This window comes from Octodon degus, unplaced genomic scaffold (genome assembly GCF_000260255.1).
Source record: "Octodon degus isolate 3935 unplaced genomic scaffold, OctDeg1.0 scaffold00726, whole genome shotgun sequence".
Classification (NCBI taxonomy): domain Eukaryota; kingdom Metazoa; phylum Chordata; class Mammalia; order Rodentia; family Octodontidae; genus Octodon; species Octodon degus.
The window spans coordinates 8,278-17,219 of NW_004525302.1; the positions used below are offsets into that span (position 1 = coordinate 8,278).

An 8,942-nucleotide genomic window follows, 5' to 3' on the forward strand; every position below is an offset into this window, starting at 1 on the left:
TGTGAACTCTAGGAGATGCCTTAACCGGTTTGTTGATGAGGGCAGTTTACGTGGATTAAGCATCGCCACGTCGAGGAATGGACAGTATGTGGCCTGTGGTTCCGGTTGTGGAGTGGTAAACATATACAATCAAGATTCATGTCTCCAAGAAACAAACCCAAAGCCAATAAAAGCTGTAATGAACTTGGTAACTGGTGTTACCTCTCTGGCCTTCAATCCTGCTTCAGAAATTTTGGCAGTTGCTTCAGAAAAAACGAAAGAAGCAGTCAGATTGGTTCATCTTCCACCTTGTACAGTATGTTCTAACTTCCCAGTTGTGAAAAAGAAGGATATTTCTCATGTCCATTCCATGGATTTTTCTCCCAGAGGTGGCTACTTTGCTTTGGGTAATGAGAAGGGCAAGGCCTTGATGTATAGGTTGCACCATTACTCAGACTTCTGAAGAGATTATTTGAAATCCAGTTGAACGACAGAGGAAGCCTGTCCTCATATTTCTTCTCAGAAACTTGAATGTGATGATGTGTGGATAATGATGTGTGGAGCCAGCTGTGTTTAAGTTAACAGTGTTGTCAATAAAGTTGGAGGCTTTTGTTTGAAAAAACAAAGAACAAGTGCAAAGGACACTAGCTCATCTGAAATAATGAATTATCAAATAAATCTCACAGATTTACCATAGGAACTTTTGTCCTAAATTTGTACCAGCTGATTACTGCTGAAAAAACAAAATATTGTTTTTCATGGAACTTTCTTCAAACAATATCAAGGAAGTATGGTGAAATGCCATAAACATACAAAATTTCTGTTCTTAGAAATGTTAAAAAGCATTACAATTTTTCACCTTCTTTGCAAAGAGAATTTGAATGTGAACAAAGCTTTTGGCGAAGCTGGGCATTGTAGCACAACCTGGAATCCCAGCGCTGGGGAGGCTGAGGCAGGAAATTTGTTGCAAGTTCGAGACCAGACTGGGCTACAAAGTGAGCTGAAGGCCAGCCTGAACTGCCTATAATAAGACCCTGTCTCTCAAAATCAGAAAACAAAAACAAAAACAAAAACAAAAAACCTTAACTGACCTACTAATATAGAAGTATTTTGGGAACAAAAGTCCAAGTTCTCATAGTGCAGGCATGTCCTAAGCAGATAGTCGAGGCCAATTTTGCAATATATGAAATATGCCTAATATTATTGTAATGACATTTTGAAAGAATAATACATTTAATAAAGTTTAACAATCTATGGTCCTTGATGAGAAATATTGGTATGTCGTATGTGTGTGAGGCACACATGAGTGAGAAAAACATTCCAATGAAGTAAGTCAAAGAAACAAATCTCAAATTAGACAAAACCATGTGCAATGATATTCAAATCTTTTCTGTGACGGGAATCTTCCAATCATTAGCACAGTAATGCATCTTTTCCTTGTCCTGACAGTCAAGAAGACAGCTCCTCTCTTGGTATCCAGGTGTCTAAAGTTATATCAAGGCTTCTTATCTGTATGGAATAGGTTGGTGAGTTTATTTTAGCCTGGATCTGAATTGATCTGTCCCTCTGTCTTTCTCCACACGTAGTAGAGATGGGCCAGTAACACCCAGAGTCTGTGAGGAAATGGAGTCTGTGAGGAAATGGAGTCTGTGACGAAATGTCTGCAGGGTTGTTACACACATGGGAAGAGGGGCAGAATAGCATGAGCTACCAGGCCTTGCAAGCGATCTCTAAACATCAAAGAAGGAAGGAGACAGAGGGAGTGTTTCCTACCTGCCATTCTCAGACTTCATCTCATATAGCAGTGTTCTGCCCCATTCTCTGTCTACTCTCAGCTGTTCTTCCCCTAGTATGTGTCCATATCTAGGGAAGCCAGGAATGTAATCATGGGATCACTACTCAGTCTATTGTCAAGTGTGACTGTGTGGCCCGTGTAACATGTAAGCCCAAGGGGGCAACAGCTATCTCCACTCTCAGTGATTGCATTGTGGCCACTGAAGGCAGCTCCCTCCATGATGTCTGAGTAGAACTCAGGCCTGGTAGCCTCCAGAAATTCCTCCTCTGGATACCATGGAAGCCCATGGACTAAGTCTCCAATGTCTTTACAGTGAAGCAAAGAGCTTCACCCAAGTGAGGGGTCAGTGGGGGAGGAAAAACTTCCTTGTGGAGCAGGAAAATCAGCAGTTGTTCACGGAAGCTCTGGGAGACCCAAAGTTTACCTGATGAACCTGCTGAGTACGAAAACGTGGGCCAGACATGAGTGGGTCAGTGATACACTGCAGCATACGCAAGGTTATGGCCCTGCCCGCACCCCTCCCTCCACTCCGTCCTCCTTGATTCTCTCTCAGACACCTCATTTCGCACCTCTTTCCTGATGAAAGAGGATTTAATTTGTATCTCCAGATCGTTGATCACTGGTCCCCTCCACACAATTTCAGCTTTGTGCAGGATGAGGGCCCACTTGTCTTTAGGTATGGGATAAAGTCAATGTCCGCTCAGTGAAACTTTCTCTGGTGCCCCCATGTAGGGACCTGAGTAGTTCTTTCATGGCATTTGGTATGTCAGGTTACAGTACTCAGCCTTCTATCCCACTGTATTCTTTAGTGTTTGTCCCTCTCTGCATCCAGGCTGCAAGCACCTGGATGGCGAGCAACAGAATGGCCTTTGCTATGCAGGTCGCAGGCCTAGTCCAACCCAAGAACAAGGTGAAAATTGGAGGCACAGTGACTGAACAAATCAGAGCACTTTTCCTCTGAACCACCCTGTGAGTCCCACCCATGACACCATTTTGTGTTAGTGTGTGAGTGTGTGTGTGTGTGTGTGTGTGTGTGTGTAGCCTGCAAAATGCTGTTTGAATTCAGTTCCACCTGGGATGTTTAGGCTGAGGTCCCCAAGGTCTTGGGTGCTGCTTTCACAAGGCCTACAGGAATTGGCTAGGTCCTGTGCTAGGAGGTCTTACTTCTCTGGGCTTCTCATTTCTCCTCTGAACTCTGCCTATTTTCTGATCCTGTGCCTGTCCTCACCCACTCTGGGCTGTGGTCCCCAAGTGTCCATTGAGGGTTCAATAACACACACAGCCCTTTAAAAAGCAACTTCCATCATGCTGGGAGTGTGGCACACAGGGTCACATGGTGTTTTCTCCACATCTGCACTGTCAACATCCATAGCTGCCTCCGATTAGGCAATGGAAGTATCATGCCTCCATCTAAGGCCATCATGTTCCGGTCACCTCACACCACCCATGTCAACTTCAGCCCATTGGGGTGCTGTCTGGACTTAGAACCCATCACCCACTTTCACCACGCCTTTACCCAAGCCTAGGCCTCATTATTGGCCCACTTGGTTTAAGGACCAGGAGAAACTTCATACCATCCATCAAATCCACTAGGTACCGCTTGACCCACATTGGACACCCCAAGTTCTCAGTAATATACCAGCTCTTCCTTTGTGGAAATTCAGTGGCTTCAGCACCAGTGATCAGCCTAGCCTCTCCTGCTACCCAAGAACCCAGGGGCAGCACAGCAGGGTCAGGACCGGGATCGGGGAAATAAATTAAGCCTCCTGCACGTAGCATGGCCTCTGAAGGTTGCAGGTGGTTTACCGAGCACACAACAGACCTGTGATTGAAGATGCACTTGTGTGGAGTAATAGAGGGGTGGCTTGGTCACCACCCCATCTCTGCACTAGTAGGAGCCTAGTAGATTTCAGTTGAGGGTCTGTTTTCACTATCTTTACCTTGGCTGATCCCCATTGCTATTTCCCAGTGCTCATTTCCTCCACCAATTAATCTTAATGGCCATTATATTTCTCTTATTATGCACATAAAATCCCATTATTTTTGTTATTATACATTTTTTGTGGTACCCGGGATCGAACTTGCGACTTTATGCCTGCCAAGCAAGTGCTTACGCTGCTTTGCTGTATCACCAGCCCCCAACCCCATTATTTGTAATCTGCCTGTGTTTACCTGTTTTAAATTTAGGACAGGGTCTATAGGGTCTCACTACATAGATAGGACACATAATGATCCTCCTGTTTTCAGCCTCCCAAGCACTGAGATTACAGGAGTGTCCCACCATGCCCAGTCTCATTCACTGTCACAGCATGTCCCAGAGGCAGGGCTGCACGGCACAGCAGGGATCAAATCCTGGCCACAGTGCTCTGCCAAAACAGGATCTTTAGTCTACTGAGCTGTTTGGTGAACCCCAGCCTTGTATTCAACTTTGACTGAATTACTGGAGAAGAATCATGGTGGTGTGCTGAGCCAGACTTTACACAAATGTACTGTGTCCTGGGAACAGGATGTGAGCAGCCACACTCAAGGCAGTCTGTGGAAATGAACTACAGGACATCTGAGAGGACACTGCCTGTGGTGCACTAGGCTTTCTATTCTGGCCTGGTAGACTTTGCTTGGCACACACTGGTGTGCCTCACATTTTAATTGTTGTAGTCAAAGAGTGATGATTCATTTTTCTGATATATGTTCTATTACACACTCATTATATAATGCAATAAATGTCATGAAATAAAATTAATGATTTATCAGTAGAAACAAACTTAAAAATAAACATGGGTGTGGTACTCCCATGGTTATGCCCCATAAATACAAAAATGTATCAGTTTCATTAATGTGAAATAGACATTAAATGACCCGTATAAAATTGAAAATAGAATTTGATACATGTTAGCACCCATAGAGCCATAAATTCATGAACATAGTGAAAAATACAAAGAAACCCATACATTTCAAAAGTTGCTCACCGCCTTGCTAGGCCTTTTCAGGAGTTCATGAATATACAAAAGACACATTGATGACTTCGAGCTACGTTTGTCCCTCCAAGAAAAAGCAACATTAAGTGGTTATATCTAACATCTTCTCACCGAAAAGAAATGTGATTGCAGTGATGTAAAAAATGTAGACCAGGGCCAGGGATATAGCTCATGGGCATAAGCGTCTGCTGGCAAGCACAAGCTCCATAGTTCAATTCCCAGTAATACAACAAAAAATAAAAACCATTAAATAAAAAAATTGTAGAACAGGTAAATTAAAGAGACATAAGAGGAGTGGTAGATATCATCTAGCAGGAGGAGAGAGAAAAGAAAATATTCAGAGTATAAAATTAAGGATAACATTCTGGAACTGGGCAGTGGTGCAGGCAGCGTAACATTGAGAACACACTCAGGGCCACCAAGCTGATCGTGTTGAACAGGGCTAAGCTTTATTTACATTACTTCTATCACTGACCTTCTCTGGGAAGCAAGGGCAGGAATAAACACAATAATCAGTACATCTGGAAGAGAAGGAAAAGGCAGGTTTGGGTCCAGAGCTGCCCCCAGGTAGAGTGCAAGAGGTGCCTCCTGCTGTGGGGCCACCAGGCCATCCAACTCCGCAGCTGGTGGAGGAGGGGAGCCAGGTGCCTGCTCTTGCTGTGAGGCCAGAGCTGGCAGATGAGCTGCAGGGGGAGCTGGCACTTCAGTGTGGGCTGGAGCTGGCTCCAAAGCTGCAAGAGGAGAAAGGATCACCAACTGTCCATGCACTTCCTGGGGGAAACCTTCTCCCTGCCTGTCAGAGAGAGCTGTGGGCTCCAAGTCCTACCAGACCGCATCCCTGCACGGACTGCTGTGTGGGTTCATGTTCCAGGGTTCCCCAGCATCTGGAACTTCGCTAGTACCAAGGACCAGCCACTACCCACAGGCCCCCAGTCCTGTAACCTAAGTGCTTTTTTACCTTGGGGCTCATCATCAACAGGCTCAGGAGGCTCCAGCTGGTCCAGGAGAAGCTCAGACTGGGGATCCCTGTGAGAGTGCAGCTCTAGTGTGGAGTCAAGGTCCGAAGAGGGGGAGCTGGGGAAGGCAGGGAGGAAACAGGTGAGAGGCCTGGTCTTGCCTCCCATGCTGCCTGCCCCGGAGACCTGCCGGGGCATAGGTGGGTCTCTTGCCGAGTCAGTGCTGTGCCAGCCTCACCCTCTGCAGCCCACCCTGGAGCAGTGGCTGGTCCAGGGGGGCTGACACAGTGTCTTCTGCCCCTCCTCACTGGCAGGTGAGCTCAGTGAAGGCAGACTGGTGCCTGCTGTATCCTTGCACTGAAATGCACAGGGCTGCTGCTCCATAAATACCTCAGAAGTGAGGGAAGAGGAGGACTCAGCCCTGCCTCTCGGCAGTCTCCAGCTCAGGCAGCAATGTATTGCCCAGCTCTTTGCCCTCCCAGATCTCTACCTGATTATGTGCATCCACCTCTACGGACAATGGAGCCCAGAACATCTACGTTGTTGTGAGCAGTATCTGTTGACTGCCCAGGGTGACTTTGTGGCCTCCAAATAACCTTGAAATCCAACAAGGCAGTGACTGGTTCTGCTCTGACTGGGGGATCATGGTCACTTCCCAGAAGGTGCCGCCTACAATGTTTCATGTATATTCATGGATTGATGGTACCACGTGGTCTTCCTTGACATCTGAGGGGCGTGGACCCTCTGCCATCCCCAGGATTCCTGCTCTAGTTACACCCTGAATCCCGTGTAGTGACTGCAGTCTCCTCCCAATATACCCACAACTACAGGTCAGGTGGGGGATGGGAGATCAACGTGGGAATCAACACAGCCTGTGCAGCTGGTTTGACTTACGGCCACGGCCACAGCGAAGCACGTGCCCCAGAGCCCCCGTTTCATCCCCAGTGAGCCTCTGATCTTAATCCACTCAACAACTCCCTTTTCAAATTGCACACTGAGGCTGACAGGAGCTTGCCTACTGTCAAGACACAGAGCCCTAGTGGCAGAGTCCCACTGGGCTGTTGAGAACAGAACTCACCTTCTCACCATCAGCGACTGGGGGGTGGACATATCAGCCCCTGAGGAGTCTGGGAAGGCAGGGCCGGGGCTGAGGCTGCTGTCCAGGAAGGCCGGCTCCAGGGTCCCCGGCAGGGTGTAGGGCGACCCTTCCAGCAATGTGCTGGCTGTGCAGACCTCTGCCAGGCTCTTGGCTGACTGATTTCCATTCTGTAGGAAGACAGCAGAGAGGCATGGACTTGGGGTCCCAGCTAGGGCTTCTCAGGAAATTTTGAAGCTAAAGGAGAGCTCACACACCAGATGGTCCACAGAGCACTGGGGATGTAGCTCAGGGGGGCATAAGTACCTGTCTGGCAAGCACAAGGACTAGAGTTTGAATGCTGGTACTGAAAAAAAAAAAACCACCCTCCCCCAGATGGTCCATAGAGGTGACTGACAGAGAGCCACAGGAAGGCCCCAGCACAAAAGTGACATGGCCCAAGGGACACTTAGGAGTACTAGCATTATCAGACCAGTTTGTTAGCGGAGGAGAGGCTGGATATAATTCCCTGCATAAATAAAACTCATGATTCCTAAGACAACTTGACATGGTGGAGAAAAGAGAAGCTCTTCCTGGGTGACCAGCTCTGCTGAGGAGGCCACACAGAATGCTTCCCAGGTTTGTGATGCAAAGTAACCAGGAAGCAATCAAGTTCATCTTCCATAGCCAGGTGAGGCTAGCAGCCCTGTTCACTGCTTCCCTTCTGGAATTCATTGAGCCAGCCCAGCGTGGCCCCGAAATAGGAACTGCAGTGTCTGGCACAATTGGGTGGGACAAGTGCCAGTGAGATAGACAGAGCAGCTTGGGCCTGACATGTGGGGTTAGTGCATCTCTGGTGAGGTGCTGATGTGTTCCTCGGGACAGCCAACTGATGGGACTTGGACACTGGTGCAGGCTTGACAATGAGGTAAAATGGCAGAATTAAATCGTGACAGGAATTGGAGTGACTTTCTGTCTGTGTCCTTTTCTTCTCGCTGGACCCACCTGGGGACCCTGCCTTGCCATGGCAGGGTAGAGGCTGAGCAGAGGGGATGCGATTTTTCTAGGCATAGGGCCCAGATTTCTTGGGGAGGAAGACCCTAGGTGAGCTCTTTACTGAGGCTTGGAGGGAGGTAGTGAAGGTGTAATCTGGCCCAATGTTCCTCTGTGTCCTCCCGTAGGCCTGGGGATAGGATCTCCTCTGCTCTCACACACGCCTCCCTCAAACTGGCACCTGTCATTATTGTGGGTCCCAGTGTCTGCTGCGGGGACATGGCACACAGGTCCCCAGGGTCCAGCTCCTGGCCCATGTCCTTTGGAGGGCCTTTGGAGCTATGCCGAGCACACGGAGGAAACAGGAGACTGTGCTGTTTTAAGGCCAATAACCCTGTATTCCCCAAGGACAAAGAGCTCAGTCACAAGCTTCTGCCCTGATGGACAGGAGATGACTCTGGAGGGTGTGGAGAAACACTGGGCAGTGACCTTCTCTTGCCAGCCCTGTCCTGGGTGGGAATGGTACTCAGGCTCCCAGCCTTCCAGTGCCTGCTCCCACCCAGGAGGAACTTCCTTTAACCTTGTCCCTGAGCCCCTCTCACACTGATGACCTAGGGTAGGAGCTCTTCAGGGCACTCACAGGGGTGGCCAGGCCTAGGTGGACCTGTCCTGGACACCGTGGCTCTGAGTGGCTGCTGGCTGAGCCTAGGGTCGCTTGTCCTGGGTGCCCTCCTGTCTCAGGGCACCTGAGGGCTGAGGCTGGGGAGCCCTGCCCTGTGCCCCATGTGACAGTTTGGCGGTTCCTGGAGCGGGTCCTGAAGAAACTGGGCTGAGTGTACCATCTTCTCACTCGTTCCCAAGTGCTCTTCCTGCGCAGGGTCCTGAGGCTGGGGCCTCGAGGCCTGGGAAAACAACACAGCATATTCGCTGATCACTGTCTTTAGCCAAGTGCCTCTGATGGCAGTTGTGGCCAGACTGGGGTGGCAGTTAACCACAGAGTTCAAATTCTGTTTGGACCTGTCTCCAAGGAAGTGAGGTCATGTGTTGGGCCCAGAGCTGAGCCTTCCCCTCTGATGCGAATAACGTACTCCATTTTCTTCTGAGGGGAACAAATCTGTGTGCTCCTTAGAAACAGCAAGTGAAAAATTAGAAAAGCTGCCAGAGATTTT

The 8,942-nt window shown here is 48.7% G+C and overlaps 1 pseudogene; it reads left to right on the forward strand.

Moving 5' to 3' along the window:
• LOC101583909 overlaps positions 1–1,846 on the forward strand; it is a 3,160-nt pseudogene extending 1,314 nt beyond the window's left edge.
• The last annotated feature ends 7,096 nt before the right edge of the window (positions 1,847–8,942 follow it).